This window comes from Nomascus leucogenys, chromosome 11, assembly GCF_006542625.1.
Source record: "Nomascus leucogenys isolate Asia chromosome 11, Asia_NLE_v1, whole genome shotgun sequence".
NCBI classification, from domain to species: domain Eukaryota; kingdom Metazoa; phylum Chordata; class Mammalia; order Primates; family Hylobatidae; genus Nomascus; species Nomascus leucogenys.
In genome coordinates this window covers 75584278-75610696 of record NC_044391.1, presented here as the reverse complement: position 1 = coordinate 75610696, position 26419 = coordinate 75584278, and the positions used below count along the sequence as shown (strand labels likewise).

At 35.9% G+C, this 26419-nt stretch overlaps 1 long non-coding RNA gene across 1 annotated transcript in view; it reads left to right on the top strand.

The window, feature by feature from the left end:
* Positions 1 to 25436, top strand: part of LOC105740536 — a 100702-nt gene extending 75266 nt beyond the window's left edge. Inside the window, exons 3-4 of the long non-coding RNA XR_004032334.1 lie at positions 19482 to 19581; positions 23203 to 25436. This is a non-coding gene — a long non-coding RNA (uncharacterized LOC105740536). The remainder of the gene's footprint in view (positions 1 to 19481; positions 19582 to 23202) is intronic.
* Positions 25437 to 26419: the final 983 nt, after the last annotated feature.

The following is a 26419-nucleotide window of genomic DNA, read 5'->3' as shown; positions in this document are numbered from 1 at the left end:
GAAAACTGAACACCAGATTTTCTTACTTACAAATATGAGTTGAATGATGAGAACACATGGACACACGGAGGAGGAGAACAACACACACTGGGGCCTGTCGGGAGATGGGGCATGAAGAATTCTCCTTGCCAACCCTCCACCCGTCCCCCTCCACACACTTTTTTGAGTATCACAGAAGGGGTCTTCCTTTCCTGCTACTCTTTGTTCTGGAATCTGGCTCCAGGTGACTGGCATGCATCCTCGGTTTTGTATTTCACACAAAAGTTTCTGAAGCAGCGTGATTTTAAAACCACTAGACTAGATGATCCGAAGATCCCTTCTACTTTTTACAAGATTTTTAATTTTTAGTTTTTTTATAGTATATATATATATTTATGGGGTACCTGAGATGTTTTGATATGGGCATGCAATGTGAAATAATCACATTATAAAGAATGGGATATGTGCCCCCTCAGGCACTTACTCTTTGTGTTACAAACAATCCAATTACGCTGTTTCAGTTATTTTGAAATGTACAATTAAGCTATTATTGACTATAGTCACCCTATTGTGCTATCGAATAGAATGAATAAGATGCCTTCTACTTTTAATGGTATATAACTCAACGTAACATACTCATTTGGACACTGTCTGAAGCTCAATTCGGTTTCAGAAAGTTATACAACTGGTAAGTGACAATGGCGGGCTTTGATACCAGATGCTCTAATTCTAAACTTCACCCTCTTAACCTTATACTATACGGATTCTACACTGCACTTACTATTTTCTCGATCTGTGAAATGAGGATAATACTCTATTCTAAGGTCATTGAGGAACGAATGAACTTTATCTGTTCGTGCATGAGTGGCATTCCTTTGTGTGTGCCCATAAGACCTTCCTCCTTCATCTATTATTACATAACAAATTATCCCCCAAACTGTGGTTTCAGACAATAATAGTTTTGCATATAGACATTATGTATACATATGCAAATACATATGCAATTTTACACATACATATGCCTTTGTTGTTTGGAAATTTATAGGTAAGTGGCTGGGTGATTCTTCTCCACATGGCATTGACTGGGGTTACTCAGTGTTATGAGTGGCTGATCTGGCCTGGAGGCTTTACTAACATGTCTGAGGCCTTCCTAGGTACGGCTAGAAGTCTAGGCTCAGTTGAACCCTTCTTTTCCAGGTGGCCTCAGGCTTTTCCACTTGGTCTCTCTATCAGGTGATTGACATTTTTACAGTGGCTGAGGGTGCCAAGAGTGACTCTTCCAATAGAAAGAAAGTGGAAGCTGTCAGTCTTTTAAGGCCTGGGCCCAGAAACTGAAACAGCGTCATTTCCTCCACATGCTATTGGTCAAAACAAGAACAGAACTTACTCACATTCTAAGGATGTGGACATAGATCCAATCATCTCTTGATGAGAAGAGTACCGGAGAATCTGAGGTCATCTGTATTCTGCCACAGATCTGGCTAAGAAAATAGTCTGTTAGAGCACAGGTAGCAAGCACAAATGGGTTGAAGGCTAGATTTATATTTTTCCTCTCCAGTTTCAGGGGCGAGGAAATTACAGAATGCTAGAGGATTTATGGAGCAATTCACTTAGTCAACCAAGTATGAAGGTTGTTCTTTATCTTTGGGAAGCAAAGCCTGAATATAAGAACTGCTAGCGTTCGTTTAAAGAAATCACTAGTTTCAAAAAAGGTGGGAAACCAGTTTGAATTAAGCTATTGTGGCAAGGGCAGAAGAAGTTTAAGGTTAAAATATACTTTTACTGTGGCTTGGGAAATTGTCTACTTGTCAAGTATTGAGCTTTTGGGATGGAAGAAAGAGCTCGACAGTATCTTCTTTAGAAGATGAGACTGTGATAACCTCTGAGAAAGGAAAACTAGCTATGAAAATGCTCATGGTTGCCCTGGGAGGAGCAGAGGAGGTAGGAAGAGCTGGCCTATCTCTAGCAGTAGAAAAGGGAAGGTAAAGTAAAATAACTGAGATGGAAACGGCTACCAAATAATACAGAGAAAGTCCTTGGGACTGGAAAGGAAGGGAAAAATCAGTAGATTTGGCTTCAGGAATTAATACAAGGAAGTTACAGATTTTGGAACGGATGTGGGGAAAAATGAAGATGAAATTAAATGTGAGGTATAGCAAGAACATAAGGAGAAGAAAGCTCTTGCAGATGAAAGGAACCAGTAGAACTCGGCTTTGTGAGTAGAGGAGGAAAGAAAGAGGGAAAAGAGTATAGAGGAACCAAGGGATGGAAAGAGGAAAGCGAATGGGGCCAATAGGCTTGCAGCAGACAGAACAAAGACCCTAAAAGTAAGAATACAAATGGAGGAAGTGAAGGATATTACAGAAGTTGAGGTTAACTGGAGGGACAAAAGAGAAGACTACAATTATATTACAATGCCATTATTATCTTTATTGTTGTGGCTACTGTTATTATTTTGTTACTTCTTCAGAATTCCCCAGTTATTTCAAACCTTTTCCACTTGCTAAGGTCCGAGCTCATTCTTAGCCAGTGACAATATCTCCTACTCTGTTGAGAGCAGTGAGACAAGCGTGATAGGAACCCCATTAACTTGCTTCAATTTTACATCACATTTTTTGTACATTTAATATTTCTGTATATTTAAGAATGTATATTTAGTATTTTTTGTATATTTAATAATTCTCATCTTTATTCTAATTTTAAAATGTCCCTTCTTTTTCAAGTTACCCTTGATATTAGTCCCTCTTGCCTCTCATAGGAATTGGCTCTTTAATTATCCATTTCTTTCTCTTAGTCACTGCGTCCTGCTCTATTCACTTCTTTGCTTCTGAGGAGAAGCATTTTCGTGTCTTTCCTGTGCTGAACATATCTTGTTTCTCAATTTGCTATTACAATGAACTATATACTTATTTATTTATTTGTTTGTTTTTTTGAGACAGGGTCTCGCTCTGTCCCCCAGGCTGGAGTGCAGTGGTATGATCTCGGCTCACTGCAACCTCTGCCTTTCAGGTTCAGGCAATTCTCCTGCTTCAGCTTCCTGAGTAGCTAGGACTACAGTCGTGCGCAACACGCAGGGCTAATTTTTGGTATTTAGTAGAGATGGGGTTTCACTATGTTGGTCAGGCTGGTCTCGAACCCCTAACCTCAAGTGATTCATCTGCCTCAGCCTCCCAAAGTGCTCGGATTACAGGTGTGAGCCACTGCGCCCAGCCTGTTTCTTTCATTTCGCTACTAAGCTTCTTGCAAAAGAAGTCTACATCTTTTCAGTCCACCAGTTAAATATTTAAAGTTTCAAAGCAGGAAAGAAGAGTGTATCACCTCAAAAGAAAAGAAAATAATGCAGAAGGGGGAGGCACAACAGCGCTATCCCACAGCCAAAGATAATGATAGTGGAGCCAGTTATCAATGGTTCTTGATAGGTGAAGAAGGTGAAGATGAAGGACAGGGTGGAAAAGAGGCATCTGCAAAAGATTGTTAAGGATTATATTGCAAAAGAAGAGAAAAACATAGGAGAATCACAATCATGGGGAGGAAGACCATACAAGTCTAGGAGTTTGGAAAATGAAAAATAACACACAAAAGAGAAATGGAATAAGGAAAAATGTGTTCCATTGTGTGTGTACATACCTATGTGTGCATTTGTGTGTGTGTGTATGTGTGTATACTACGAGTAAGTGATAGATAATATTTTTGAAATTTTACTCAGCTTGAAAGATAAATTGTAAATATGTATGGTATATAGTATTAATCATAAGCCACATAGTCAGATCTGGAGGAAATAATCCATTACTTTATTTTCTCTAAATCAACTTGAACCCTGACCTGGTTTCTCTATTGTGAGAAGTGGATGAGAAATAAGGCATTAATCCTGACCACGGCTCTTTCCTGCATCTAGGATGATACAGAGGATGTATGTGGTGCTTAGGAAAGGAAGGCAGGGTCTCAAATTTCTAGCCCTATGTGGTTGCTGTTCATGGCACAAACACCCCCAGATTCTTGAAATTCAATAGTTTGGTGTTTTAGTGCCATGTGTAGAGCAAAACTCCTTTGTGGGCTTGCTACCCATCCTGGGCTTCCCAGGGAGCAAGATGTAAATCTTCTAGAACTTTCTTCCCATTCAGTTGTCCAAGACCATCCATGTCCCACTCTCCAACAAAGACACAGACTCACACGTTCACCCTCAAAGAAACCCCAGGACAACTAGCATAATATCTCCAATGGATATAGACTTTCACAAAAGATTACCTTTGAGCAGTTTTTGCTTCATGCCCTACAAATATCCCTGAGCATCTGGACTGGACAATGGAATCTGATTTGGGTTTGAGGATTGGTAAGAACTATAACTTGGACTCAGCTTACTCCTGAAGCATCACAGTAGCAGAGCAGAAACACATAAAGACAGGGACACAAATATGTAGGTGCAGCTCCTCGCTTTCCCCCTCATATCAGGCAGAGGCACAGCCAATCTCAGGGGTCTTGGCAGCCCCTGAAAAGGGGAATGCCTGCCAGGTTGAGGATGAACTTGCTGTTCTTTGTATTTCCAGCCACATCAGCACCCAGAAATAACATATTGCCTTGAAAGGTAATACTTAACCTTCTCTAGGAAGCATGTGAACCAGACCAAAAATCTGGGTTCCAGGCCGTGAAATTGTTGCTTTGCTAGCACAGGGACAGTCTCTCCTTATCTGAGTTTTCCATTTAAGTCTACTTAAGGGCTTTCCGTGGGCAGGCCTGGCAGTGGCCACCACACTGAGGAGAGGATATTAGAAAGACACTGTCTACCTTCTTGGAAAAAAGAGAAGAAAAACACATTAATACAGCAGGAACTTCTGCCAAACATATGTAAATATCTTTTATTATGTAGAGAGATCAAATTAAAGTGTGCACGTGGACGTGTTCTGACGAATGGACCATAGCCCTGGGACATATTTTATTTCTGTTTTTCAAATTATAGTTTCCAAGTATCCTGAGTAAGCTTTATGACAAAGACACAGCTTCCATTTAGACAGTTGGATTTGTAATAGTTTATTTTAATAATGTATTTTAGAAATTCATTTCTGGCATAATGAATAAGATAATGTCTTATTCCGAGACTGAGTTTTGCTCACTGAAAGATAAATATTGTGAAAAAAAACCATAATAACTGGCAGTAATTAACTAGAATTACATACTGGGATATCAGTTACAATAATTGCTCAGTATTGTGTGTTTTCTTTGAAACAGCAAAATATGATTGATGGGATTTCTATAACGCTTTTACTCTGGAAGATTAGGGAAAAAAACCAATAGAGATCAGTTGCTAAACTCAAATATTTATCTACAGGCCAAGCAATAGTTCCAAGGAACATTTCTCTTCATTTATAATATAGGAACACAGTTCTTAATCTGGAAAGATGGCTTAACGTACCCACTATTCTCAGTAAGGCATGGGCTTTGAATTTTCCCTCAGATGGCATGGAAATGGCTTTATACTGAGGAACTCATGCTTCTCCACAGCGTCTTCTGTGACTAATAGCACGATTCTCTGAGTTGGCTTGACTGTCAGTCACAGAATTGTACAGTACAACCCCTCTGCTGAAAATGGGACCAGAACAGAGCAATCTGCTGAGCTAACTGGAATCTGATTCCCCACTACCAGGGTCTATCTCCAGAAGGGGAGAGTAAAAAAAATAAAAAGAAGGAATTTGTGAAAATATAATGGCTAATTTTTAAAATATGATGAAATATACAAATCTAAAGATTTGATAATTACAACAAATTCTAATCACACTTGAACATATCATAGTGAAACTGCAGAAGTCTAAAAATAAAGGGAAGATTTTAGAAACAAAGAAAGAGGACAGACGCTACAAAGAAATGACAATTAGACTAATGGCAGACTTCTCAATAGCAATAACAGATCCAGAAAATGGTGGAATTTTATTTAAACTGCTGAGAGAAAATAAATGTCAACCTACAATTATGAATTTTTGTTTATTTTTAAGAATGAATACAAAATAAAGACATTTCAGACTTGGAAACTGAAAAAATTTGCAACCACTAAGTTTCTCACTAAAGAAAAGTTTAAAAGATGTATTCGACAGTACAGGGTTCCTATTGGGGACAACGAAAATGTTCTGAAATTGATTGTGGAGATGGTTACAGAATTCTAAATATACAAAAAAATGAATTTTACATTTTACTCTGTACAAATTGGTGAATTGTACAGCACATGTAGAGGTTGAATAGTGTCCCTGCAAAAATTCATGCCCACCTAGAATCCCAGAATCTGACCTTATTTGGAAATAGGGTCATTGCAGATGCAATTAGATAAAGATCTAAAGAAATTATTCTGGATTTAGCACCTCAGATTCAGTGACTGCTGTCCTTATAAAATGAAAAGACACTGAGAGACACAGAGAAAAGACCATTGTGAAGATGGAGGCAGAGTTTGGAATTATGCTGCCACAAGCCAAATAATGCTAGAAGTCATCAGAAGCTAGAAGAGGCAAGCAAGGATTCTCCCATAGAGCCTCTGGAGGGAGGCTGGCCCTAACAGCAACTTGATTTTGAACTTCTGGACTCTGCAACTGTGAGAGAGTAAATTTCTACTGTTCGAAGTCACTAAGCTTATGGTAATCTGTTATAGAAGTCCTAGGAAACTAATATAGTATGTAAATTATATCTCAACATTTATATGACGTTCTCTAAGAAGAAAGTAAGTTGGAATTCAGACATGCAAGAAGGACTGGTGAGCAAGATATCTGGGAAATATGTAGGTAAATCTGAAGAAAAATTGGATGGTATAAATGCCATATTTGATTTGGGTAGTTAAATTGTGATAGAACATAAATATTTAGAAAAATTAACATGTATGATGAGGGGGTATGAAAAGAGTTAAATGTAAAATATTTGTATTTGGGAGAAAGTTTGAAATGTTGAAAAATTTTAGATCAAAGAAGTTTGCATATTAAAATCTTAAAGTTAACCAGTAAATGAATAGAAATAGAGTATGTAATCTTCAGAACTATAGAAAAAAATGGAATTAGAAACTTAAACTTATGAAAAAAAGAATTGGTAAGAAGAATCTGAGCTCTCCACTTAGAAGACAGAGATAGATTGGATTAAAAGTCAAAAGTCTAGTATGTAATCTCCAAGAAAAATCTCAGGTGCAGAGTGATCCAAAGAGTCAAAACAGAAAAATAGAAAATAGTTATAAAGTGACTTACTATCCTGGTTTGCTTTAATCTCTCTGCTTTTGAGTATGTTTGAAAATATCCATAATAAAATGGTAAATCAAAGACAAATGGTATCACTGGAGAATTAACAGACGTTTAGAAGAGAGCAAGAGATCTCTGAACGAATTTATGCCAATGAATAAAAAAATCATAGACAAATGAACAATTTCCTAGAAAAGCATAACTTAGCAAAACTCAATCAAGAATAAGAATTTTTAGTACTCACATAACTACTAAAGAAATTAAAGCAGTAAAAATACCCTCAGAAAGAAAACACTAGACACCAACAGTTTTACTAGTGAGTTCTATCAAGCCTTCATAAAGGAGTTAATTTCAATGCTTTAAAGCTTTTCTGTAGAATATAAAAAGAATGAATACTCTTCAACTCACCTTACCAGTCTAGTAAACTCTAAAACTAAAATCAGAGCAGGATGCTACAGTAAAAGAAAATTGCTAGGCACAGCAGCTCATGCCTGTGATTCCAGCACATTGAGAGGCCAAGGTGGAAGGATCACTGGAAGCCAGGAGTTTGAGGTAATCCTGGGCAATACAGAGAGACCCTGTCTCTACAAAAAATAAAAAAGCTTAGCTGGGTATGGTGTCACGCCTGTAGTGCTAGCTACTCAAAAGGCTGAGGTGGAAGGATTACTTCATCCCAGGAATTTGAGGACTCTGCAGTGAGCTATGATAGTGCCACTGTGCTTCAGCCAGAGTGACAGAGAGAGACCTTGTCTCTTAAAGAAAAAAGAAAAGAAAATTACAAAAAATTGGGCTTTTGTATTTTTTAGTCTATTGTAGGAGCTCCTCAAAGCCACCAAAACTCTGCCAATTCCTGGTATGAGCTGAGAACAAAGTCTCAACTAGAGATTTTAATGCCAAAAATGTAAGCAGAAAGAAACCAGCAGAAGAGAAATCAGCAAATGCCTCCAGAGAAGAAAACAGCTGGCGATCATGATCAACATCTCATCTAGGAAGGACTATTCTGTCTCTGGAATTTTAGTTCATTTACTCTTAATTGTTTCTATAGTTGTTCGTTTTCATTGTTTTTTGGTATTCAATTGAATGAGGATATTACAACTTATTCTTCCACTTTTATGAACCTTTAGGTTGTTTTCAATATTTGGTTATTATAAATATGTTACTATGAACACTTGGTACATGTCCCCTGTTGCACATGCAGGGGACATACTTAGAAGCTGAATTGCTGGATAGGATCTGTGTATGTTCAACTTTGGCAGTTAATGTCAAATAATTTTCCAAATTCTTGACCAATTTATATTCCCACCAGCAGAGTGTGAGAATTTTCATTGCTTTAATTTTAGTCATTCTGATAAATATGTAGTGAGAACATATTTTGTCTTTAATTTGCATTTTCTTGGTTACTAATGAGGTTGAGAATCTTTTTCTGTTTACGAGTCATTTGGATGTCTCTTTTGAATTCTCTTTTCAAGTTTCCTGTCCATTCTTTTTTGCTTTTTACCATAGTCGTCTCTCCTTCATATTAGTTTGCAGAAGTTTTTAATGTAGTCCTGATACGAGATTTCAGTTATGTTTTCTCTCTTTCTATGACTCACATTTTACTCTTTTATAGCGTTTTTTAGTTACATGTTTTTGCGTTTAATTTTGGTAAATACACACAACATAAAATTTACCATTTTAAATCTTTTAAAGGGTACAGTTCAATAGTGTTAACTATATTCACATTGTTATGCAAAAGATCTCTAGAACTTTTATATCGTGCAAACTAAAACTCAATACGCTTTAAGTAACAACTGCCCATTTTACCCAATCCCTAACCCTTGACAAACATCATTCTACTTTCTGTTTCTATGAGACTGGCTACTTAAGATTATTTCATATAAGTAAAATCCTACAGTGTTTATTACTTTGTTATTGGCTTAGTTCCGTTAATACAATATTCTCAAGGTTTATCTTTATCATAGAATGTGACAAGGTTGAATAATATTCCATTCTATGTATGTGCCACGTTTTCTTTAACTGTTCATGTCAAGGGACATTTAGGTTGCTTCCACCTTGTGGCTTTTATGAATAATGCAGCAATAAACATAGGTGTGCAACTATCTCTTCCAGGGCCTGCACTGCATACTTTAGATGTGTCCTCAGAAATGGGATTGCTGGATAATAATTCTCATTTTTAACTTTTGACAAATCTCCACAGTTTTTCATAGTGGCCGCATCATTTTTTTCCCACCAACAGTGTGGAGGAGTTCCAATTTCTCCACATCCTCAACAGATTTCTTTTATCTTTTTGTTAATTTAATTTTTATTTTAGGTTTAGGGGCATACATGCAGATTTGTTATATATAGGTAAACTGCATGTCACAGAGGTTTGGTGTACAGATTATTTCATCACTCAGGTGATAGGCATCATACTCCATAGTCAGCTGTTTGATCCTCTGTCTCCTCCCCAACTCCACCCTCAAGGAGGCTCCAGTGTCTGTTTTTCCCCTTTGCGTCCATGTGTTCTTGTTGTTTAGAGTTGTTTATAAGTGAGAATACTCAGTAATAGTGTTTTTGATTAATAGAAGTTCTTCATTTTAATGTAGTTCAATTCATCAATTTTAACCTTTTTATTCTTCCCTTTTTTCTTATTTGACTAGTTCAGCCAATTCAGTTGACTAATTCTCTGTGGTTTTTGGCATCTCTGATGTGTTGTTTTGTACATCTAGGAGATTTTCTAGTTTTATCATTTGTACTTCTTCAGCTTTACAATTATTATTTAACAATAATATTTATTTCTTGTTTGAAATAAATATTATATTTATAATAGTAGTTCAATTTTAATGTAGTTCAATTCATCAATTTTAACCTTTTTATTCTTCCCTTTTTTCTTATTTGACTAGTTCAGCCAATTCAGTTGACTAATTCTCTGTGGTTTTTGGCATCTCTGATGTGTTGTTTTGTACATCTAGGAGATTTTCTAGTTTTATCATTTGTACTTCTTCAGCTTTACAATTATTATTTAACAATAATATTTATTTCTTGTTTGAAATAAATATTATATTTATAATACCATAATAATTTTATTATAATATTACTATTATTATAATATTATGTTATATTAAGAAATATTATTTCTTGACTGAAATAAAAATTGTTAAGTAATAATTCTAAAGCCAAAGAAGTATAAATGTTAAAACTATAAAATGCCTGTTTTCATTGACACCATATTTTTCTTCAATTCTTTGAATTTTTTTTTTTTTTTTTAATTTGAGATGGAGTCTTACTCTGTTGCCCAGGCTGGAGTGCAGTGGCACCATCTTGACTCACTGTAACCTCCACCTCCAGGTTCAAGCGATCCTCCTGTTTCAGCCCCCCAGTAGCTGGGATTACAGGTATGCACCACCATGCCCAGCTAATTTTTGTATTTTTAGTAGAGATAGGGTTTCACCATGTTGGCCAGGTTGGTCTCAAACTCCTGATCTCAGGTGATCCACCCACCCCGGCCTCCCAAAGTGCTGGGATTATAGGCGTGATCCACCGTGCCTGGCCAATTCTTTGAATATTTTTGTAGACGTTATAACTATCTCTGAATTGAGTGGCACATGTGCCAAAATACTTAACTAACTACCAAGTTTTTTAGCATAGGGAAAACCCACAGAAAACCAGGTTTTAAAAGCAGTGCAAAGACAGAACAGGGCAAAAAGAGCATGGAATGGTTCTAAGATACAAGTAATTTCTTGTAGGTTTGTTTGCTTTGGGATCTGTATTCTGACCTTTAGGTTTTCTGTTACTTGAACTTTTCATAACTGGGAACATGCTTTTTCAAGAAAAGCATCCAATTCATAGATTCTGCTCAATATCACTATATTTTTCTAGAATACACATTATCTTCCCTCTGCCTACTTCTCTGTGGTGTCTCCTGGAGCCTTAAAATATACGAATAGTTATCAATCAGGCATTTAAGTAGTTCAGATTCTGCATTTGGGTCTCTGTGGTTTTTATATTGTGAGCTCACAATTCTTAGCTCTTCCACGCAGTTTTTGTATTTTTATTTATGCTTTTAGATACTTCTAAATAACTTTAGGCAGTTTTGTTTTTAATGTCTTTCATGTTTTATAATTGCTATCTGCTGCAGGTTTGCAGGGCCACTTATCTCCTACTATTACTGGAAGCTGATTTTGAATTAACTGAATATCAATTTTTTATTATCTGAAAATGTATATATTTCACTTTCAGTTTTGAAGAATGATATTGCTGAGTATAAAAATCTAAGTGGAAAGTTGTGTTTCTACTGGTATGTTAAAGATATTTTACACTGTAAGTTTTCATTCATTGGTGCTCTTGGAAAGTCATCTGTTAGTCTGTTGCTCTTTCGAAAATAATTTATATTTTATTTTTCCCTTGGATGCTTTTAAGGTCGTTCATTTTTTATTTGATTATATGTTTTGCTATGATGTATCTATGTGTAAATTTCCTTTAATCTGCCCTGTAGCCTGTTGAAGCTGTGGCTTGCTTCTTTTATTAATTTTGGAAAATTGTCAGCCAATATTATGTAAATATTTTTCTCCCACTCTCTTATCTTTTATTACAACTACAATTAAATGTATGCCAGATCTTTCATTGTTTTCTCAATGAATCAAACCCTCCTTACTGTATTTTTCAAATTTTTGTCTCTCTATGTATCATTGTGAGTAGTTCTTCCTGACTGATCTTCCATCTTTCTTTAATCTGTTCTTAAACTCATCCACTGAGTTATTAATTTAGCTTATTTGTACTTTCAGTTTTAGAATTTCCTTTTTGTGCTCACTCCTGTAATCCCAGCACTCTGGGAGGCAAAGAGGGGTGGGGGGAGCTGATTGCAAGGTCAGGAGTTCAAGACCAGCCTGGCCAATATGGTAGAATTTCCTTTTTGTTTGTTTTATTTTATTTTTATTAATTGACAGGTAATAATTGTACGTATTCGTGGGAGTACTAGTGATGTTTCCATACATATAATTTATAGTGATCAGATTAGGGTAATTAGCATTTCCGTCATCTCAAACATTTATCATTTCTTTGTGTTGGGAATGTTCAGTATCAAATTAGTTCTTTTTAAAATAAGCAATGTTTACTTTTTACACTTTCCAGTTCATTTTGGAAACTTAAAAGTTGGCCTTTTAGCTTCACTTCATAGACATGGTAATTGTTTTATGTTCTGTTTCTGACAACTTTACTAACTGAAGAAGTTATGGATGTTTCTGCTGACTGTTATTTGTACCAGATCTTGTTCATTTTATCTTGTTTCCTCATGTTTCTCGTTATCTTTAATTAGGTGCTGCATAGTGTATTTGAAAAAATTATTTATAGAAATAATTTGAGGCCTAAGATGATGTGAATTCCTCCAGGGAAGATTTACTCTTGTTTCTTTTATGTGCCTGGTGGCAGTACTAATCTAGGATCTCCTAAATCTAATTTTAGGATTTGAGATATTCTGTGTTACCCAGAAAATCTGATGGCAGAGAGATGCTGCAGTCCGTATAGTTCTTTGATTATTTCCAGTTCACTTATTCATGGAATGCAGTTTGCAGCCCTTCTGAGCCCCAAATTAAATAGGGAGTTTTCTATTTTCCCCAACTTTGACCCCTACTTATATGTTCCTATTCAAGTGACGTTGTAAAAAGTGTTGCACAACCTCTTAATCATCCCTTTTTGGATTTACAAATGCCCACTGGTGGGGTGGTTTTGAATGTTAGGCTCATCTCTTTGGATTCCTGTTTTCTTCCAAATTTCTCCTAAATTTGATAATTCCTAATTGCATTGTTAGTTCTTTAATGCATTTAGGAAGTTAAAAAATATTAGCTAGTCTTTTTTATTATCTTTAGCAGGTTTGGCCCAAAGCACTGAACTAGGTATTGCTGGAAGTAAAATCCTACACAGTCAGGGATTTGCATTCTAAGCCATGCTATTATACTCCCTCTCTTACTTTTGCTTTCTAAATAAAAAGAACAGTGTTCAGAATCTTTAGTCCCCATTGCTTCCCATCTCATTCATAATGTAACCAAAGTCTTTAGAAGAACCTGTAAGATACTACTTGATCTGCCTTTCTCCAGCTCTCTGATCTTATTTTCCACTGCTCTCTTATTCACTTTGCTCCAAGCACACTGATCTCTTTCGTCTTCATCTAACATACCACTCATGCTTTTGCTCCTTCAGGATCTTTGCATTTGCTGGTCTCTGTGCCAGAAATTCTCCTTTCCCAAATATCCACACTTCTTTACCTTCTAAGGCTTGAAATTAAATGTTCCCTTTTTAGTGGAACCTTCCCTGTCTGCCCTGTCTAAAATTTCAAATACTGTTTTCCTTTCACCTATTGTCTTGGTTTGTTTTGTGTTGCTATAACAGAATTCCACAGACTGGATAATTTATAAGGAATGGAAATTTATTCTTTCACAGCCCTGTATACTGGGAAGTTCAAGATTAAGGTGCCGTCAGGTTAGATCCTGGTCTCTCTGGTTCCAAGATGGTACCTCACACACTGCTTCCTCCAGAGAGAAGGAATGTTGTGTCCTCACATGGCAGAAAAGCAAAAGAAAACCGACTCCCATGAGTACTTTTTACAGTGGCATGGCAGAAGCTTCGTGATCTAAATGGCTCTCATTAGGCCTCAACACTGCTGCACTGGGGAACAAGTTTCTAACACATAAATTTTGGAGGGGATACATTCAAACCATGGCACCTATGTGCTACCTATTGCTATATTCTGTTTCATTTTTTTTCCTTAGAAAGTATTATTATCTAACATATTGTATAGTTTCATCTTTTAAGTCTTATGAGAAACCTCTCTTTCACCTAGAATATAAATTCCGTGGAGGCAGTGATTTTTGTCTATTTGGTGATTGTTCTGTCTCCAGTACAGAGAGTGGAGTTTGTCACAAAATAATTATTCAGTAAATATTTGTTGAATGAATAATAGAGAACTTTTGTTTATATATCTCAGGTAGGCTAGATATACCTTGAATTGTGCTTAAGGAATGCTTTCCTAAGTTCCTTAAGGAGCAAAAGGCAATACTGATCAAATGTTTTTATTCAAAGTTAAATATAAAGAGAAAAATAAATCATATACTAGAGGTGGAAAATAGTGTACTGGTAATTAATAAATAGTAAAACAGTAGTTCTTAAAGTTTAGCTTGCTTAAGAAATATGTGAGGATGCTTATTAAAATAAAGGTTCTAGGACAGGCCCTTTCTTCACAGATACTAAATCAGCAAAGATGGGGTGATAGCCAACAATGTGCATTTATACTAACACTTGAAACTTGGAGAAATATTGATCTAAAGAATCACAAGTTGCTCCCTGAAGCATAGAAATGAGTACAGTAGTTAGCAGCTGAGTTTGGAAAAATATTTCCTTCTCTAACATTGCAAATGCATTGACCATATCCTCCTTCAGCAATTGGTTTTTAGACTCCATGATAATTTATGGGAATTCTCAGACGGAGACCAACTTCATGCCTCCATTTTATTCTTTGTAAATTAATTACGGACTCATTTACATTTACTATTTCTTATTTACAAAGTGTTGAAAGGCATTCCTGGAGCAGAATTGAATGTATGAAAGCATCTGATAATAAACAGAGATTATACTGGAGAGGAGTTCACGGGCTCCTGCTTCATCCTCTTGGACTGATATTAAAGTGCTCACCAGCTGTGTTCAATCAATATTTCTTTTCACATTTGAATGTAGTTCCAACTCAGAGGCAAAGGTCTAAGAAATATATCCTAAAATTTATCAGAGAAACAATTAAATACCTATTCATATGCCTCTCTTTTTTGACCTGTTTTCTTCAGGCTCCATTTCAGTAATCCACAAATTCTTGCTACCACCTGATAAGTGAATATAAAGCATTAAAGTGCCAATTGCACAGTTTTTGTTTTTAAGGGTCAGGGAAGGGTTAGGACATCTTGGGTCTGGATTTCATTCTTCTCTAGACTTCCTGTGTAATTTAATGCTCCTCCATCTGCACTCAGAATCCTATTAGAATAAAAGAGAGATTTCAGCTGCTTTTTTGCTCGTATGTAACTGCATTTCTAATGGCAACTTCCCAATAGAGGTTCAGGTGCTTATGTGAAGAAAGGACATTCTCACTCCATTTCAGTGAATTTGGAACAGTGCATTTAGAAGAATAAGCTTTATATTTTTCATCCAGCATTCCTCTTACCTTTAATTTAGAACCAAGCAGGTCTACCCCTAAATATGTTTTGAGATTTTCTCTACTAATCTATTGAATTGAAGTGTTTATTGTTTGAGGCTCTATGAGGATGGTGGTATTATTATGTGGTAGTTATTGTTTTAAACTGCACAACAAGTTTTCCCATATGCACCTTCCTACTTATATAATAGGCCCCTTCCTTATATACCCCAGTATTAGTGGATGGGAATAACAGTTGTGGCCAACTGAAGCACTCATTATCCTGGCTGCATACATTGGTTGAGAGGTAGTTTAATGACATCAGTCAATCAATCAGACTCCTTGGGATATTTCTATTGGGACAAGGGTGAAAAATTGTTTCTTGCCTCTGTGGTCCCCTTACTGGAAGGATAGGAACCTAAGACCACTAGAAACTATCCTACTCATCATGTGGCTACAGCCAGGCAACAATACGAGAGAATGAGGCCCACACCTAGAAAGACACAGAGCTGAAACGTGAGGAAAAGGCTAATTATTATTTTTTTTTTTTGAGACGGAGTCTTGCTCTGTCGTCCAGGCTGGAGTGCAGTGGCGCAATCTCGGCTCACTGCAAGCTTTGCCTCCCGGGTTCATGCCATTCTCCTGCCTCAGCCTCCCGAGTAGCTGGGACTACAGGCACCCGCCACCACGCCCAGCTGATTTTTTTTGTATTTTTAGTAGAGACGGGGTTTCACTGTGTTAGCCAGGATGGTCTCGATCTCCTGACCTCGTGATCCGCCTGTGTTGGCCTGGAAAAGGCTAATTTTTAAAATTTTGTTTTTAATTGACATGTAATAGTTGTACATTTATATGGAGTACACTGTGATGTTCCAAGGGGAAAGGATCTTGGTGATCTGGTCCTGAATGTATTAGTTGGTGCAAAATGTTTGATGCTGGGACCATTCCTTTCCTTCCCTATTACATAGTCAATAAATTAATTTTTACCACATGCTAGTTGAATTGCATTTCTGTTATTTCAAACTGAAAACATCCTGACTAAAATAAACAATAACAACAAATAGAAATGGAGATTAAAAAAACATGCAGGAAGTTAACAATTCCTTCAATGATACGAATGAGTTTTCTGGATATGTCACAGGTATAGGCATGTTCGTAATAACTTGGTTTTGTGTCAGGATTCCTTTATTCCTCTTGCATCTAACATTAATAAATTGCTATTTGTTGTTAAGGGAAGTAGGGAACTCCTGTAATATTAAATTTAGGGAGATCCCAGGAAGTTAGCCTTCCCAAAGTCTTTGAAAACCTGGCTACATTGTCACCTTAAGCTTAGGAAGCCAAAATTCAATATAGACAGAGAAATATCTCTTTCTTAGGGGGAGAATTCCAGAATAGCTGATAAATTGTATTATTTTTTGGCACCATGACTCATAGCTTTAACTTTTTAACTCTTTAGGGGGACTTTTGCATTTGCCATGGGAGATGTCATTTCAATGCCTAAAAGTTAGATAGATTAAAGATAGGATGTAGCTTGGGACATGCATACCGGGACATTTCTGAGTGTGAAAGGGGTTTCTATCAACAGTTAGACCTGGGACAATAGGTCCAAGAACACCAAGAACAAGAACACCAAGACCCAAGAACATGCTAGAGAAAGGGAGGTATTTGTTTGTCTTTGCCAAAGATGATAGACTTTTCCTAGACTAGTGGTTTCCAAACTGGTGCCACATTAGAATTGCCTGGGAAACTTACAAAAATACAGAAGCTAAGTTTCCTCACCCAGAGATTTTGATGATTTGTCTGGAGTGGCATATGGGAATTTCACTTTTAAAGAGTTCCCTGGAGACTGTACAGCATAGTTTTAGTATTTAAGTATCTAAACCTGAATCTCAATAGGCAAAGACCTGGTGTCTCTTCTTCTATTAGCTAGGTGTGTGATTCTGGACAAATAATTTTCTGATCTTCAGTGGCTTCATCTATAAAAAGAGGGGTTTAGTCTAAAAAATACTCTAAGATCTATTGAACTCTGATATTCTACAATTCTGATCGTTTTAAGAGCTCTTCTTTACAGGGATTAAAATCTCTTAGAGTCAGAACCTATTCCCCTAGTCTTGGACAATGACAGAACATTACTTGGAGGAAGGCTAATCAAGTTCATTTCTTAAAAGCCAAGGATGTGTTGTATAAACGAAGTGATAGGACATGCACACATATTAATTCTAGTGCTGTTTGAGAGAACCTAGCAGTTTTCATGCCAGCGGAGAGGATGAAAGGCCTGCAACCCCCAGAGACATTATGTAATCTTTGCAATCTAATTCAGCACAACCTTCAACAACTGAAATGTTGAAGGGCAGGTTTACTTTTCCCCAGAATGAATTTTTGTGGTTGCTTATACTGAGAAGGCAGTGCATTGTGTGTGTCTTGTTAATGATCTAATTCAGTGTGTTTTTCTGTCTATAAATGGAGACAAACTGAGAGATGTACAACTGGTCTAAAATAGAGGGCCTAGTTCAGGGTGTGAAATGTATTTTGTAGAGTCATTTTAAGCCTCAGTTCCTCATTCCTTTTAACAACAAACTCCTTTAAAGACTTAATGCTAGTATTGAATTACTTTTTATAACTCCATAAGAACCCTCTCCCCTCTGCATCTTTTGTTCTGACTGAGTTAATATATGAGGTAGGATATCCTGGATTGTGGCACCTTCTCAAACTCATCAACCAGCAATCTTCCCTTCTTTTTCCGTAGAGTAGTCCCTAATAAATACAAATGAGAAGAAATATCTCTCCACTTAATGTTTCACTCCTGAGTTGATCATATATAGCCTATTTGTCCAAAAACATTTTTGAGTTCCTACTGGGTTTTCAGCAGACCTTTAGATTTAAACTGCTCTAAGTTTTTGTTTGTTTGTTTGTTTGTTTTTCTTCATCTCTGTATCTCAGCCTGTACAACCTCTACAAAATGATGTTTTCTGCCTAGATCTCAAACCAAAATAAAAATTCCCCTTCCTGGCAATAGTATCAGCTTAAGAATTAGGAAAAAATCAATTGTGTTAAACTAATTTATATTACTGTATAAATGACTAAAAGATATATATTGTTTCAGTAGGACAATAAAATGTATGCATTCTATTTAGATACGTATAAGTAGCTAAATTTTTTCCTGTTTCTGCATGCTTTCTAAAAATATTCTGACTTGTTTCTTATATGCATTTCTCACAATAAGTTGAGTTCATATATTGGGGTACTTGGTGCACATTTCCCCATGAAGTAGAGCTGTAGATGATAGCTAGCTTATCCACCAGTCCTCCAAATCCCCATCTAACTCTTCTTGTAATTTATAAACAGAGGATTATTAATAAATGTTGCTTAAGTGAGTAACTGAATAGAAGCTAGACAGGGAGGAGGGCTCGTCCATGAAGAGGGTCTGTGGGTAGTATTCAGTGCTAGAAGACATTTCCTTCTCTTTTCCAGGGCAAAACACTGCCCTGGGTGAAATTATAATGCTCACAGAGCATCTTTTGTATCATAACTCTCTACTCATACTTTCCAACCTCTTTAGACGCTCTCTTCAGTGCTTTCCTAGGTTTGTAAGTATAATCTTTGATCTTGCCCTTCTCATGGAAGGCCTCCTTGCTCCAATATTACTGTTTCTCCCCTACAAAAACCCTTCATACCTCTCAAATAAAATCCATCTTTTATGAACTCTCCCTAATCACCTTTTAGTATGAAAATAAGCTGATTTAAACATAAGACTCCAAGATTGTTTGTGCTTCAAAGGAAGATATATGTTAACCCAAAATATCTCCAACAGTGGAGTTTTATCTAGTCTGGCTAATTCAATGTGACAATTCAGGCAGAGTGAGAAAATATATTTTCAAGGGGCCAATCTATAGAGTGTCTTGACTGTGTTTCTTTCTCCAGAGTTATATCCCTTTCATATCATTTCTTCTTTCTGTGTTTTATTTGGGTGGAGGAAACAATGGTTAAATTATGTAGATCAATTATCTAGAAAATAAATATCAAACAATGAAATTGTCTTGAAAGTATTATAAAATTTATTCATGCTTTTTTGGAATTGTTTTGAATGTTTTTTTAAATTTATTCATACTTTTTTTCAGCAATTCAAGAATGATTTGCTTTTTGCTATGTTGCAGCAGTGAAGGCAGTGAGGGGCTGTGGTGTGATCCAGGAGGCTGAGAATTATGCAGTGGGTGCTGTCACCTTGAAGACATCAGCGCGATCAGGCAGATCATCATGGTAGTAAAATAGATTAAAAATTGCTCTAAGAGGCCATTTTATGAAATAAAAGTGATTTACCACTGAGCAGGAGATATCCCACTTGTGGTGGCTGGAAGAGAAATTTTCTAAGCAAAGATGAGAAAAAGCAAATGGCTGGTGCTGACGGATCTTTCCAAGCAGTGCTATGTGGCTTCTGTACGCTTCTGCAGACACTGCAATCTGTATTCCTGTAGTGAGTGATTCTGACATGGCACATATGCATATCAACACAGATTTCCCTGAAGTACACACTTCACAGGGTTTCAATGACTGAGAGTTTTTGTCAGTGTCATTTTTAAAAGAAAGTGGAGAAGTACCTTCACGTTGTGCACATGTACCCTAGAACTTAAAGTATAATAATAAAAAGAAAGTGGACGTTCACTACAAATTTTGATTTTTTGTTGTTGTTGTTGATGTTGCAGAAAATGATACAGTGTATCTGTTATGATTTTGTGAGTAAATGTTTAATTTTTCACAAATTTTATAAAGGTAAAGATGAAGCAAGATGATTCAGGAATCTTGTAACTTGCAGCCCACTCCCACTCTCCCAATCCAACCCATATTCATCACCAGCTTGAGAAAGGCAAAGGGAGGAGGACCCAGCAAAGTGGTTGAATCTCAGCAAATCAATGAGTTGGGAAAGAAACAGTTTCAGACTGGGGATTGCAGAGAAAGTTTTTATTTATTTATGTATTTATTTCTTTTTTCTTTTCTTTGTGGCCTCTTACCTTGGTTTTGGCAAATGAAAGGCTCTGGTGGATGTGGAATTTGAGAGCACTGGAGAAGAGAAGAGAAAACAAGATGCACTAACTTTGACATTTTGCTGAGTGCCTAGAAATAGATGCCCTTTACTGTCTTTACAGAGGTTTAACTAAGGAATGAAATTCCACTGAAACCTTTTTTGCCTGTTTGGATTGTGCCTCATTGACAGTGATACTACTCTGGGGCTAAGTCTGATGTGTCACAACCCAACAGGGTGGGGCTTTATCTCTTTTTCAATTGATTACATGAAATAATTGTATTAAATAGAAAATATAAAGGCATAAATGCCTTGATATTTATTTCTTATCAGTCCTTATATTCCTTAGTAGATCTCTATTTAAAATAAAGCTCTAAAATTATTTATCTTCTCCTCCTGATACTGCTTTTCAGTCTAAACTTCCCAAATTTTGTGAATGTGAAGAAACTTAGAAACTCTGAATATTTCTGAAAACAATCTTCTGTTATTTTCAGAAATATTCAGAGTTTGTTTCCCATTAAACAAAATTTGTAAAAAAAAAAAAAGAAAGAAAAAAATCACCTACAACATTATTACCCTAATATAAACTGATACAAATGAATACAATACTGCTTTGGTATTTTCTCTCCATATTTTCTTTTAGAAAGCCTAGTCATGATTATATTAAGCACTTTACCTCGGGTAGAGCACTCAGCTTCCCCTTCGAGTCTAGCTTTTGGGATCTGAGGGCCATGATCTTCGGTAGCCAGTTTTTTATACTTCAGGAGTTTATATGCCAGGATCAGACTGTCAAATAGGTCCATATTAATATCTGTTAAATTCTGAAAGTTCAGGGACAAACTTTTAATCTATCCTAAGCAAAAAATGATAAACTTGGAGGTGCTAAGTAAATAAAATTTCTTAATAAAATTCCATTACAATGTTCACATGTACCATTCTGATACTGTAATATTTGCCCTTACATTCTTGTCTACATAGCAGGATGCTGTGCCAAATCATCTCAGCAAGAGGTCTCTACATCACGATGTTGGCAAAGATATTAGAGTGGGTGAAGAGACCCTCTTATTACCTTTTCTGGGCCCAATTTTCTCACAATGAAGCTGCACAAGTTGATCTCTAAGGTTCGGTTGTGTTGTAGCAATATATTCTGTAGAGTTGAGAACTTGAAAAATTTCCTCCACTTAGCACAGTTATTTCTAGACAGAAATGTCTTTTGTATTCTTAAGGCATATTGGTATATGACAGTAGCCTCCTAATTTTTTTCTTACACACCTGCTAAAAGAATTCTAAAAAGCTATATACCCTCCTGCACATTAAAAGGGACATTAAAATTTCTTTTCATCACTGTAAACAATGATAAGGGATGTAATTTTCAGTATAATGTAAATATTGACCTTTTAGAATAAAGCCATTTTAAAAGCACTCAATATAACAAAAACCATAGCAATGTGTTACTAGCTATAACCCATTCAAAAGTAGGTGACCATGCTTTTCAAACCAGAAATTTTATTTGTAGTTTTCTTTGTTCTTTTATTTCCATTCCATCCCCCCACAGAAGTGTTTCTTAATTCAATATATTTCTATGCTTAACAATCTTCTATTGTTTTACTTGTAGTTTTCTTTGTACTTGCATTTCTGCCTCTGAATTATAACCTAATTGATTTTTATGCTTAAAAATCCCTTATTAATCATATTACTCAGCAATAAATACATGAGTACTCATTTGGGAACTAATTTTTAAAATTCATGTCCATAGGTTCTAACTGTTCAAATGTTTCTTTTGGATTGAGTTTTCATTAGTTATTAGTACAAAATTGGACTAAATGGCATGAATGTATTACACATTTTGATACATAATTATTAAGCAAATGAATTTCTTAGGGGGATAGATATAATTTTTTTAAACAATTAGTTTATTGTAGACGTGGATGAATATTACTAATTGTTAGGCAGGGTTGAGCATCAGCTTTGCTTTATTTCTCCTCCTTAGAGATGAAAAGCTTATGTTCACTTAAATAAGTAGATGAGAATGAAAGTTTTGCTACAGTAATGTCAGTCAGTTTTATTGATTCGAGTCATATGCAAAAAACACATATATCTCTGTCATGGTTAACTTTATGTGTCACCTTGGCAAGGCTATGGCGCCCAGTTATTTGGTCAAACACTAGTCCAGATGTTGCTGTGAAGGTATTTGTAGAGGTGATTAACATTTACAACCAATACACTTTGAGTAAAGCAAATTGCCTACAATATTGTGGCTAGGCCTCATTTATTCTATTGGAGGCCTTAAGAGCAAAGACTGAGGTTTCCCAAAAAAGAAGCAATTCTACCTTAAGACTGCAGCCAGCATAGAAACCCTGCCCGAGTCTACAGCCTACTGGCTGCTCTATAGATTTTGGTTTCAAGACTGCAATATCAACTCTTACTTGAATTTCCAGCCTGCCAGCCAGTCTTACAAACTTCAGACTTGTTAGCCCCACTGCAAGAGCCAATTCCTTAAGATAGGTCTCCATGTATCTCCATCTGTATCTCTTTCTCTCTCTCTCTCTGTTTCTATCTCTCTCTATAACCCCTCTCTATCTTTATCTCTATCTCTATCCCCCTCTCTCTCTATCTCTCTCTCTCTATATATATATTTCTATCTCTGTCTCTGTATCTATCTATATCTTTATCTCTGTCTCCTATTGGTTCTGTTTATCTGAAGAATCCTAACTAGGAGTCTCATATCAAAAGTACTTTTAGTGACTTATCATTGACAATTGAATTAGACTCTTCACAATTTTTTTAAGAAAAATAATTGAGTACCCCTCAATTGAAAAAAAAAATTGTTACCTGATCTTAATTTTCTTTTCTTTTCTTAGGTACTGCATTTCCTGGACACGATCTTAATTTTCTTAATACCTCCATCAACATTTCAAGTAGCGTCTCTAATGCCCCAGAGATTTTTATGCCCCTAAGGTAGTTTTCTTTCTTTTGTGAAGCAGAAGAAGGGAAATTGTTAAAGGGAATTATTTTAACTAAATCTATTTCCATGAAACTATCTTTGTCTTTATATCCCATGGAAAGTGTTAGGTAGCCTCAGGATTATATCTCAGTTGGAAAATTGTAGACGTAAACCTTCTTGTTATCTACATACTTATATATTTTTCTGTTGTTATTTACTTATGAATAGCATTTTGATTACAGCAGAAATAAAATACATTAAATGACTAAGCTCAGAAATAAGAAAAAAAGGTCAATGATGATCATTTATTTGGAAACTATGATATTTTAATGATATTAATGGTGTAATTGACATTTAGTTAAACATATTTCAACATACCTAAAACATTTTAACTCTTATGGTCCATTTGAAATGTAATCATACATTTATGTATTTCTAGTTAATGTATCAAACTCAACTGAGTAATCAATGTACATCATTTATTTTGCTCCTAAGTTAATACACTAAGTTATGCTTTAAAATTACTAATTTGCTGCAATATCCAACACTCTCTTTTAAGTCTTACATTGGGAGAAAAGGATATAAACATTTCATGACACCAAACCCAAGTATTTTTGATGCCCTTGGCAGTGTCAGTTGAACAGGCAGGCACTGTCATTTAATGTTTGAGGCAGCATCTGAATTCCTTTTATTCTTAAAATTCTATTTTAAAATGCAGTTTTTGGAAAGTTAATGTGAATAGAAAAATTTCTAACATTTTATGTGTATGTGTTTTGTTTGGTACAGACTGAGCATCTCAAATCTGAAAATTCGAAATCTGAAATGTTTCTAAAATTCAACTCTTTTGAGTGCTGATATGATGTTCAAAGGAAAAGCTCATTGGAGCATTTCAGATTTTGGATTTTTGGATTTGGGATATTTAACCAGGGTAAAATATAGAATGCAAATATTCCAAAATCTGAATAAAATTGAAATCTGAAGTGCTTGTGGTTCCAAGCATTTTGGATAAGGGATAATTAAGCTGTATAACTTATAAAGCTGAATATAACATAATTTCCCAACATGTGGAAAATGATGTCTTTTTTCAAAAATGTCAATAGCAGATACATGGTACAATAAGTTAGGGGAAAAATGAGGTTTCATATCTCCTAGTTTCCTAATTAAAAGGAGCACATTGTAGGTTGGAAGAAAGTGTCAGTAAGATAATTTCTCCTATTTGAAAATCATACAAAGCTTGTCAGAGTGACTCAGGCCAGGAGTGTAGCTGGGAGTGTAGCTAAATGATATCTCCCCACATCTATATAATAAGCTGTCACCTGCTTTAAAAGGAAAAGCTCTCAGCATGACTTTAATGTTGCATTTCTGGAATACGGCTTGAAAAGCTCTTCTCAGGGTTGAACAGAGCATGAAGGTAATGGTTATTATCTACTCATATTAAAAAAAAAAAAGAAAGAAAACTACTTACTATCTTTAGGCTCTACTTTCAAAAGTGCCCTTTATGAACGCTTTTACACTGTTAGTGGGAGTGTAAATTAGTTCAACCATTGTGGAAGTCAGTATGGCGATTCCTCAAGGATCTAGAATCAGAAATACCATTTGACCCAGCAATCCCATTACTGGGTATATATCCAAAGGATTATAAATCAAATCATTCTATTATAAAGACACGTGCACACGTATGTTTATTGCAGCACTGTTCACAATAGCAAAGACTTGGAACCAACCTAAATGCCCATCAATGATAGACTGGATAAAAAAATTGTGGCACATACACACCATGGAATACTATGCAACCATAATAAAGGATGAGTTCATGTCCTTTGCAGGAACATGGACAAAGCTGGAAACCACCGTTCTCAGCAAACAAGAACAGAAAATCAAACACTGCATGTTCTCACTCATAAGTGGGAGCTGAACAATGAGAAAACATGGACACAGAGAGGGGAACATCACACACTGAGCCTGCTGGGGGGCCAGGGGCTAGGGGAGGGATAGCATTAGGAGAAATACCTAATGTAAATGACAGGTTAATGGGTGCAGCAAACCACCATGGTATATGTATACCTATGTAATAAACCTGCATGTTCTGCACATGTATCCCAGAACTTAAAGTATAAATAAATAAATGAATAAATAAATTTTTAAAAAGTGCCCTTTATGTATGTGTACATACATATATATTATATATGTTTTAAATAAATTATATATATTTTTTATAGTTCAGCGGTCTTTTACCTTTCTATACCTATTATGCCATGAATTCATAGGGAATAGTTTCCAGCAGCTCAGGCTCCTCTCCTTGGTTCTCCAAAGTGTGCTTCTCTGGGTGGAGCTGGCTGACACCAAGTACCTTTGTCTTTGGCTTCCTTTTTTTCTGATCATTTTCCTTCACACGTTTCAGGAAGCTATTTCGGGTCTTAGAGTGCTTAATGTGCTCAGTATGCACATTAATTCTCTTGGCAAGAATCCTGTCCTTGTTTGTTTAGAACAATGCCAACAGCATGCTGGGTAACACTGTAGACTCTTCCAGGTTTGCCATGGTAGCACTTGTGGGGCATTCCTTTTTGAACAGTATTCATTCCCTTGATGTCTACAATATTGCTTTTCTTGTAGATTCCCACGTATGTGGCCAAAGGAACAATTGTATGTTTTCTAAAAGGCCAAGAGAACAATTATCAGGTGACTCTCCTGTTTCCCTTTGTGTTCATCATTTTGGTGAATTACTGGAAGATGGTGGTTCTGGCTGAAAGGGATATTTTTGTAGCTTTTATTCTGCAGTTATTAATTTTTATATTGTTGATTCGTGCGTGTGTAATTATATTCAACCTTCTCTCTCTGAGATCTGATGGTATAAAAGGATGATAATTTATGTTGCCAAATATTTTACCTAAGTAAAAAAAAAACTGAATATAAAAGATTACATTTATCATAAATTACATACCCTAAACTGCATAATCAGAGTAGCAAAATGCAGACACTTTCATCAATTCAATTTTGATGGTTTAAAAGCATTTTCCCCCGCTGGTGTGCTGAAACTGGCCTGCACTGGCTTAAAACAGCTGATTGTTGGATTTTTAGGAATCATGTTGGCAGCTTGAAATCAGTCATAGAAGGAGTATTTACACCATGGAAAC